Below are 10,096 nucleotides of genomic sequence, written 5' to 3'. Positions count from 1 at the left end.
CTTGCTCATATGTTGTTTCATGAAATTCTTCTGTGTCTTCCAATTCCTTTCGATACAGTGACTCAGTATATTCTTTCCATCTTCTTTTAATACCTCCTGGATCATTTAACATCCTGCCAAAAGCATCCTTGATTATAGCTTTGAATTAGCAATAGTAATATGTTAAGTAAATTAATACCTAGCCTAAATATAAAAACAAACCTTAGTTTTTGAGATGATCCTTTCTGCTCTCCCAGACTTGGGATATTATAATCCAGTGCTTTGGATATTACAATCCAGGGCTTTGGATATTATAATCTCTTGGTCTTATTGACAATGGCCTATGGATAGAACCCCTTGTGTTCAGTAACAAATATAGTATAAAGTCCTGAGATTAATGACTTCAGAAACTTTTTGATCCAAGGCCAAAATGATACATTAAACACATCCTATATTCTTACTTTCCATTCATTGACTCCACTTAGGGATAACTTCCTGAAACTTTTACCTTCAAGCTTCACGTTAACATATAACAAAAGATTAGATGTCTATGTCTTTAATACCTTAAATGAAATTCTCAACTATACTTGGCCCCCGTACTTGGGTTACATGTTCATCCTAAAGCAATCATAAAAGCCAGCAATGGGTCAAGACCTGAAGGCTGCTTTTAATTGGGAGTCCACTCTGGGACTGGGGTCAATCCCTCTCACATACTTAGTTCTGAAATCTGGAATAGTGTTAGAAAGAGAGAAAGCGGGAGAAACCCTAAAACTTTCTATTTAAATGCCTTCAAGATCTAGCTTCTTAGTCAAGGGTCATTCATTCATGTGTTTATTGATTCATGCAGTCATTTCTTCAGGCTCATGATGTGCAAGGTCTTGTGATTCCATGTCACTTGATTCATGCCACTTCAATTCTAGATTCTTATTTAAGAGCAAGCAGTAAGAGCCAGACCTCAGACAGTAAGAATTATTATTTGTTGTTGTGTGCCATCAAATTGGAACCAACTCATAACTGACCCTCCAGTGGGTTTTCAGAGGCAAGTTGATTGGATAGGAAGAGGAGATTGCCCATCTTTCTCCTATGGAGCAGCTGGTGGTTTGAATCATGTACCTTTGGGATGACAATGAAGCTCCTTAACACTAGGCTACCAGAGCTCCCCACACTTATGAGATCAGAAAAACTGGTCTACCAAAAAACTCCATACTTTTTAGTGCTCTATCCCATACCTTTGAATTGTGGTGCTGGAGAAGAGTCTTGAACTTACCATGGACCACCAAAAAACCAAATAGGTCTGTTTTGGAGAGGGTGAAACCAAGTTTCTCCTTGGAGGCTAGGATTTTGAAGCTCCGTTTCACATACATTGGGCACATGGCCAGGAGAGAGTGGTCCTTAAAGGAGGACATCATGCTCGTAAGGGTGAATGGATAGCATAGGAGAGGAAGACTCTGGATGAGATGGATTGATACAGTAATTGGGACAATAGGGGTTGGTGTGTCAGAATAAGTGAGACTGGCTTAGGACAGGGCAGGGTTCAGAGAGATGCTATGGGTCACAGGTGACTTAATGGCAAACAACAACAACAACAACAACATTGCTTAGCTTTTCAGATTTCTGGAACAGGAAGGCAAACAGAGATGTCAAGCCATCTACAGACTACTCAGGCCAATCTTCCTACAGTACCATTCAGAGTCTGGATATCTAATGTAGTCTTCCATGCCCATTCACAGCACAGGATTAAGAAATCTTGGATAAGTCCTTCCAGATTTAAAATTTAATTGTGATTTGACAGTGACATTTAAAAGCAGCACCTTCTTTCTGACTAATCAAAGGAAGATAAGCCTATTTCTGGGAGTACACACACATTCATTGCCACTGAGTCGGAACTGACTCATAGCCAACCCTCCAGCAGGTTTTCAGATGTTATAAAACCCACAAAGGAGATTGCTCACCTTTCTCCTATGGAGCAGCTTGTGGATTCAAACCTCCTCATTTGTGATTGATTGGTAGAGAGGAAATTGCCCATCTTTCTCCTACAAAACATCTGGTGATTCAACTGCCCAACTTCGGGTTGGTAGTACAATTGCCTACCCACGAGGCAACTAGAACTATCCCGTGTCTAGGTTAAGGAGTGGGACTGGTCCAACATTTTCTTTTTCTTGCTGTGAGTTAGAACCAATGCATAGTTGATTCTTCAGGTGAATTCTAAAACTGTGAATTGAATGTTTACATATTGTCCATCTTTTTCTCACAGAATAACTGTAGCTTCAAACTGCCAGAGAGGCATGGCCTTTGGGTCGACAGTCCAGTTCTGTACAGAATACACCATCAGAGCTCCCAGGCAGGTATAACATGCTGTGGCTGGATTTAGGTTCCAACTTTCCACTTACATCTTGGTGGGATTGTTTTTTGTTATGTGTCATTGCATAGCCAGCAAATTACAGCGACCAGTACAGCAGTTCTGAATCATGCCCTGTCCTGAGTCAGTCTTACTAATTCTGACACATCAGCCCACCTTGTCCCAGTTACTGGATCAGCCCATTTCATCCGGGGTCTTCCTCTCCTGTGCTGTCCCTCTGCCCTTCTGAGCATGATGAGCCTGAAGTATATGAGATGGAGTTTCAAAATCCTAGCCTCCAAGGAGAGACTTGGTGGGTTTAGCTTAGAAAATTTACTAGCCTACGGCTTATACAGAATAAGAAAGGACAGGAAATGTTCATATATTTTGGATGGCCTTACAACTGAGCAGGAAGCAATGAGAGAAAACAGATGATTAAGATCTCTCCCCAGGCTCCCTTTGGGAAAAGCAGCCTTTGACCAAAACACATGTGGGAAATGAGAGACAAATACAGCTCTGTCCGTGCCTGCCCTGTTTTCAAAGCATTCGGAAACAACTAAATGAAATGAATACACATCCAGAGTATCAGAAAAGGACTGAGGCCTGGGTGAGTGTGGCATGGCTGGTGGTGAGCATAATTTCCCTCTCCCTCCCACCACCCCCAATTGAACTTGCTGAATCTGTGTACCCTGCTGGTATGTTTCTATTTCCTTTCCTTGGAGGATGAAATATTTCCATGTTCAATAGTAAGAGTCTCTCATTATAGACTTTAGATAGACGAGTGCCTTGTCTGAGGACAGGCATGCCTAAGGTAAAGCTGAAAGGGAATAGAAAAGATGGAAAAGGGAAGACAAATTGAAAAAGTAGAGAAAAGCAACAAGAGGTCTTGAAATCCAACACAATAATATACCCTGTGGTTCTTACCAAGAATCCCTCATGCAGCTCTCCATCTGGTTTCGGAGGCTATAGAAGAAGATGAGATCATCTTTATGGAGTAGCTGATAAATAAATAAAATAACATTTTGTAGATACCCCTTTACTGAAATTCATGTGAAATATTGTCTATGGAAATGGAATGGCCAGACTAGCTCTGAGCAGTACACCTTATATTTGTATTGGCTCACAGAGGACGGAGAAAGAATTTCAAAGGCTTTTATACCCCAGGATATTTTTAGCCAGGGAAAATTAAGGAATAAGATTTTCGCTTAGCAGCCCAACATATAATACACTACACCATCAGGGCTCTTTTTCTTTTTTTAATACTTGTTCTTTTAGTTTAGTTTTTCTTTCCCCCCCCGCCCCCCGCCATCGTTGGCCACTGGAGGCCCTACGTTTTGGGGGCCACAGACATCAGGGCTCTTTTACAATAAGCATATTAGCAAAGCTACCTGAATATTGTTGAGGGGGAACCTGAAGTTGTTGTGGTTTTTTTTATTTAAGATTTAAAAAAAAATTTACTTTGTTGTTGTTGATATGTGCCATTGAATCAGTTCTGACTGGCACAGGAGGAGAGTGCCCCTCCTTCTCCAGGGGAGCATCTGGTGGATTCGAACCACGTGCCTTTGGGATTGTGCAGTTGTTGTTGTTGTTGTGCACTGTGGAGTTGGAACCAACTCATAGTTGACCCACCAGAGGTTTTTCAGAGGCAGCTTTCATTGCACAGGAGGAAATTGCCCATCTTTCTGCCATGGAGCTACTGATGGATTTGAATTGTGTGCCTTTGTGATTGCAGCGCAGCACCTTACCACTAGGCCACCAGAGAGTAAGATACATGTACTTCTGCTGTCCTGTCAAGTAGATTCAGACCTTCTTTTGGGTTTGGGGACTGTACATTCTTTACAGGAGGAGCTTATTAACCGTAATAGGCGGAGAAAAGATTAAAATGCGAATGAATTTATTTTACTTGGACCCCAATCAACAAGATAGGTATATGAGTGTTAATATTTTCCTTTTGGGGATATATTTCACATCTTGTTCACTCATTGCCATCAAGACAAAACGGTCTCATAGCTGACCCTCCAGCAGGTTTTCAGAGGCCGTAAATCACACAGAAGAGTATCTTTCTCTCGTGGGGCCAGTGGCGTTTTCACACCCCCAGAGAGGCATCTGCTTTGCAGTTCTCAGCACAATTCCCTGCCAGCTTTAATGATTTATTTAATAACTAGACAATTCCACAGATGAATTATTAATTTAGTGAGTGTCTTGAATGTCATAGAAAACAAGACATTAACTTGATAAAAATCTAATTGCAAAAGCTGACAGAAACACAAACAATATGGATTAAATAAACTGGACGAGTATCTAACATCCCTTAACGTAAGCGGGCTGCTGTTGTTCTTATGTACCTTCGAATTGCACCGACTCAAACATGACCCTTTAGCAGGTTTTCAGAGGCAGTAAGTTGACGGGAGGAGACTTCCCATTTTCTCCTTTGGAGAAGCTGGTGGATTTGACCTGTATTCCTTTAAGTCGGTGGCATAGCTCTTTATCAGTAGGCCATTAGAGCTCCCTAACATAAGCAGGAAAAAACTTTAATATCAATGTAATGTGGACAAAAGCCAGCTCAAAGTATTTTAACACATTTCAAGCAGCCATGTGGTCAATAGTCCTCTTTTAGTTTTTTAAAAGATACCAAAAGCTTAAGAATTAGGAATAATAATCATATTACAATTGCAATAGTCATCTTGCTGTTTAAAATAGAAGGAAAGGCACGTTGCTGTTTTCATCCATTCATTCAGGAAAAAGTGGAAATGAATTTCCATTTTGCAGATAACTTGGTTGTTTGGAGCATTTGATCAGGAGAGATTTCTAAAAAAAAAAAAAGAGGAAGATTTCTGTCTCCATTTTGTCATTGAAACAACTCAATAGACCTAGATGAAGTATAGAATGAATTTTAAAAAATTTACTCTTTGGTGTTCTGATGATAAGAAGCTGCACTGCTATCCTGAAGGTACACGGTTCAAGTCCACCAGCTGCTCCACAGGTGAAGAATGGAGAACCTCCTCCTGGGGGATCAACTGCCTCTGGAAACCCTCTGGAGGGTCAGCTACGGGTTGGTTCTGAGACTATGATACACAACAACAATAGGTTTAATAGTAGCATAGAATTAATGTTATTGAAGTATAGATTTTTCTCACATGGGAGATCCTGGGGCTGGAGAATCTAGATCGTCCCATCTCATCCTCAATGGATCTGGCCTGGGCTCCTTCAGTCTGACTAGATGGCTGCAGCACATTCAAATGTAGGGAGAGAGGATCAGGATCTACTCCCTTCATCTCTCCTTTCATTGAGGAAGAAATTCCTTCCCAGAAGCACATGATTCCTTCTTGTCTTCTTTCCTCATGTCACCAGGGCTTGGATGATGGCAGCTTTAGGAGCAAAAGTCTGAAAAGTGGTTATCTGTTATTTTCAGCCAACTTTGGTTTGAAGGTTATCCTAGTTAAATAAAGTGCTGGTTGGATTATCACTCTGTTTCTTGTGGAGACTGTGTAGTGGTCTGTAAACTTTCATTATGAGACCCTTGTCCAAGATGTCATTGCCAAATTATTTTTCCCCCAAGGCAGTTGTTGTTATGTGCCTTTGAGTCACCTGCAACTCATAGTGACCCTATGTACAACAACTCTAAATTCTGATCTATCCTGTGCCAATCTCACTGTCTCCGAGACACCTCCCCCCATTACCCCAGTCACTGAATCAATCTGTCCCATCAAGGTTCCTCCTCTCTTTCTATGTCCCTTCACAGTCCCAAGCATGGCATCCCTCTCCAAGGACTGGTCTGCCTTACAACACGTCCAAAGTATGTCAGACGAAACCTCAGAATCCTTGCCTCCAAGGAGCAGCCTGGTTTCACCCTCTCCAGGATGAACCTGTTTGCTCTCTTAGCTGTCCTTGGAATATTCAATACTCTTCTCCCCCAGACAGTAGGGTTTCTTTTCACCTTTTTGGGAAAAGGTTTTGAGGCACACAGGGTCTTACTTTTTTTGAAGGTCTCATTTGTTGATTTTATCCTCTCCAGGTTGTGCATTTCTGGCTATATTTGCAAGCCTATTTATGCCATAGGCTAGGGCTTCTAAGTTTGGTCTCATTTTGGTCTCATTATGATCTTTATGGTTTAGGGCTTTAACCCACTTTAAGTTGATTTTTGTGTATTATATAAGTGGATCCTGTTTAAGTTTTCTGCAGGTGGATGTTCAGTTTTGTCATCTCCCTTTATTAAAAAGGTTACTGTTTCCTCATTTAACAGGTTTTGACTCATTGTCGAATAATAACTGTAGGTAAATAAGTTGATTTCTGGGTTCTCAATTCTATTCCATTGGTTTATGTGTCTGTCAGTATACCAATACCATGCTATTTTGGTTACTATGGCTGTGTAGTAGGTTTTGAGAGCAAGGAGTGCTATGCCTCCCACTTCATTTTTATTTTTCAGAAGAGCTTTGCTTATTCAGTGTATATTGCCTTTCCACATAAACCTGTTAATTGCCAGAAGACAAACAGAAATATCTGTAACGCTTAGACCTTTTAACAATTTCACTTCTACCAGGCATTTTGAAAAATAGCCTTTCCAATGAATCTTAATACAAAATGTACAAAACATTATAAGCAACTTCTTTTAACATCTAGCAAGACTAGAGGAAATAAGATGAGAATTTTTTATATACATAGCAGAGTAAACTAGAACCTACATAACTTATGGGATAATCATTAATCTATTCTTATCAAAAATATGCTGGAGTATAAAGCTCTTTTAAAGTCTTTCTCTGTCCTCTGTGAACCAATAAGGTATACTGTTCAGAGCCAATATTTCATAAGAATGTTAGTAAAAGAATATCTACAAAATGTCATTTTATTTATTACCTACACATTTAACATACTTTGTGCACCACCAAACATCCAGAAAGATTAGATGTTTTAAATAAGGACTTAAGTTTGTCCACTATATACACAGTAGTGCTTGAATATACTACTCACTTATAACTATGGAGTAGTTCTAAGACTCTGAATGAGTCTTCTAAATAAGAACATTCTGGTCTGGAACCACTTGTTTCTTCTAACTTCTCTTCACAACTCAGTGGAAATGTCTAGGCCCATGTGTCACTTGAAAGTGGTTTCATGATTTAATTTCCGAAGTATTTTCAGAAGACAACCTTTCTATGAATTGTTAACAGTGCACAAAATGTGTTAGTTTACTAACTCTACTTTTGTCATACGTTGGCAACCTCTTTATTATCTGGAGACTGTTGTTGTGTACCATACAGGAACCGACCCATAGCTGATCCTCCAGTGGGTTCTCAGAGGCATTTAATTGACATCCTTTATCCACGCAGCAGCTAGTGGCTTCGAACCAAGTGCCTTTGGGATTGTAGCTTTTTTGTTATCAGATCACCAGAAACTAGATCCCTAACATTCAGAAATTAGATCCCTAACATCCCTTAACATTAGCGACAAAAACTAGATGTTATAAAATTAAGACTCCTTTGTCCAATAGCATACATACACAACTGCAAAGTTAAATGAAAAGCACATAACATACAATGGATAATCTGACATTTTCTAGTATATACTAGCAAAGCATCTTTTGTGATTTCTAGCCTCCTATCCCAGCGCCCTTAACCCAAAGAACAATAAACCATTACAGAGTAGACAGAGAAGTTTAACAATTTCATTTCCACAAACAGTACTCCAACAATTTGAAAAAGCTATTTACAAAGTGTTATCCTACTACCTCTACTTTTAAATACTCCAAGCACTTCTAAGCATCTAGAAAGCCTAGACATTTCATGTAAGAATTTATTTTGGCTTGCTGCCATGGTGAGATTGCAGTGTATCCCCTCTGTGGGCTCCCTGGGTGCGCCCACCCCGGCTTGTTGCAGATGTGTCCTTGAGGCCCAGGAACCATGATGCTGGCCTGCTCTACTCCAACCACATCCCCATCTCCTCCCTGCAGGAGGCACTGCTGACCGGGGCTCTGCCACAGTGGTCCTTTACAACCTGCACCACCATGACTTTGCTGCAGTTCTTGGGGAAACCACAGGCCATCAAATCCTAAAAGCTCTCAGGGATCAGATGCAGGCAGATCCAGAGGGTGCCTAGATCCTGCAAGAGTAGCCCTGGATCTCACTCTCTACCCTCAACCTGGAGAAAGCTCCAGAGCCTGCTTGTGGGTTCCTTTGGCCCAGGGCATCTCCTTTTCCTGGATGTGAACAGAAGGCGAACTCCACTGACACCTGACCACCGTTTCCTATCCCCACTTCATGGATGATAAGAAATGAACACACGTGACTCAGTGAGATCTGGAAGTCCAAGACATGCTCCATACTCTCCTGGGGAAGCCCACCAACAGCCTGGGGGGAGATGGTGGTGAGGCGGACCGAGGCTGTCCAGACTGGTCTCCTAATGTGCATCCTCTTTGGACCAGGCCAAACTAGTGCCCAGAGCCTGCAAGGGCTAATCTTGGAGCTGAGTCCACAGGGAGTTCAGAATGAACGCAGAGCCCATGTGCCTTCAACCTGTACTAAGAGTGGTGCTGGGCATCACACCAATCCACATGGACCTCAGGGACCTGCACTGAGTCAGAAGCCCCAACCTTCCTCCCCCATGCTCTGCTCCCATGGGGCAGAGGGCTACCTTTGATCCTTTTCTTTGCACACTGACCCTTGGACATCACGTATCATGATTTGCCATTATCAGCACTGAGTTACCTTGAGGGCCTACCCCAGGGTAGGCCTTCGTGCAGCGGGCCCTAAGGGTGACCAGGAGTCACCCCAGAAGAGCTGCACGTGAGCAGGGATGGGTTGTCCAGGCTCACACTGAGATAGCTCAGGGTTGTTTGGTTTTTTTTTTGCTTTGTTTTTGTTTGTTGTTGTTTTACACCTCCCTGTCAGAGTTTCCTGGGAGTCTGGGCTGTGGTATCTTCATGGGATACACCCAATTCCAAAATGCTCAGAAGATGAATGCTAGTCTCTGCTGCTGTCTGAATAAAAGTTCCTATAATGTTAAAAAAAAAACCCAAAAAACCTATCACAAACCCAAAACAACAAACCAACAGAACTTACTTCTCTGGTGTAGATACAGTACTGTTGAATAAAATTTCAAACAAACAAATAATAAAATAATGAATAATAAATAATAAATCTGAGGTGTCTCCTATACATGACCACTTTGGTCTTAAACGGTTCCCCATTCCCATTTCCTTCTCTCTATCATTAATCTAGCGAACACGTACAGGCACGTGTAATGGTGATACAGCGATGGCTAAACTAACTCATACTCGAAAGTCATTTACATAATAAACTTAGTTATAAATTGCAAAACAAAATGCGTTAGCATACAGAAAAATGGATTTCAAGCGTCTAAGGCTCTTAAAATATGAACACACCTGTTGCTGTTGTTGTGTACCGTTGAGTCGGAACCCACACATAGGTGACCCTCCGGCTGGTTTTCAGAGGCAGTTAGTTGCTTGGGAGGAGATTGTCCATCCCTCGTCTGCAAGAGCAGCTGGTGGCCTCAAACTGCTGCCTTTGGGATTGCAGCATACTTTCTTGCCACTAGGCCCCCAGACCTCTCTATGAACACACTAGTATATTATTTTTTGTAGTTCCTTACCTCCCAATTTTTCCAAGTCTCTTAAAAAGTATGTTGTTGGTAGGTGTCCTTGAGTTGAGTATGACCCATAGTAGCCTGATAAACAACAAATCTGAACCCTGTCCTATCCTGTGTCATCACACTTCCTGACACATTTGAGCCCATTGCAGCAGTCACTGTGTCAGTCCACCTGGTTGA

The 10,096-nt window shown here is 41.5% G+C and overlaps 1 pseudogene; it reads left to right on the top strand.

Moving 5' to 3' along the window:
* Positions 1-8,947, top strand: part of LOC102844803 — a 28,975-nt pseudogene extending 20,028 nt beyond the window's left edge.
* The last annotated feature ends 1,149 nt before the right edge of the window (positions 8,948-10,096 follow it).

Source organism: Elephantulus edwardii, unplaced genomic scaffold (genome assembly GCF_000299155.1).
Source record: "Elephantulus edwardii isolate Elephantulus edwardi_28Jun2011 unplaced genomic scaffold, EleEdw1.0 scaffold00158, whole genome shotgun sequence".
Lineage (NCBI taxonomy): Eukaryota > Metazoa > Chordata > Mammalia > Macroscelidea > Macroscelididae > Elephantulus > Elephantulus edwardii.
The sequence above is the reverse complement of the archived record's forward strand: the minus strand, read 5'-3'. Positions and strand labels throughout refer to the sequence as shown.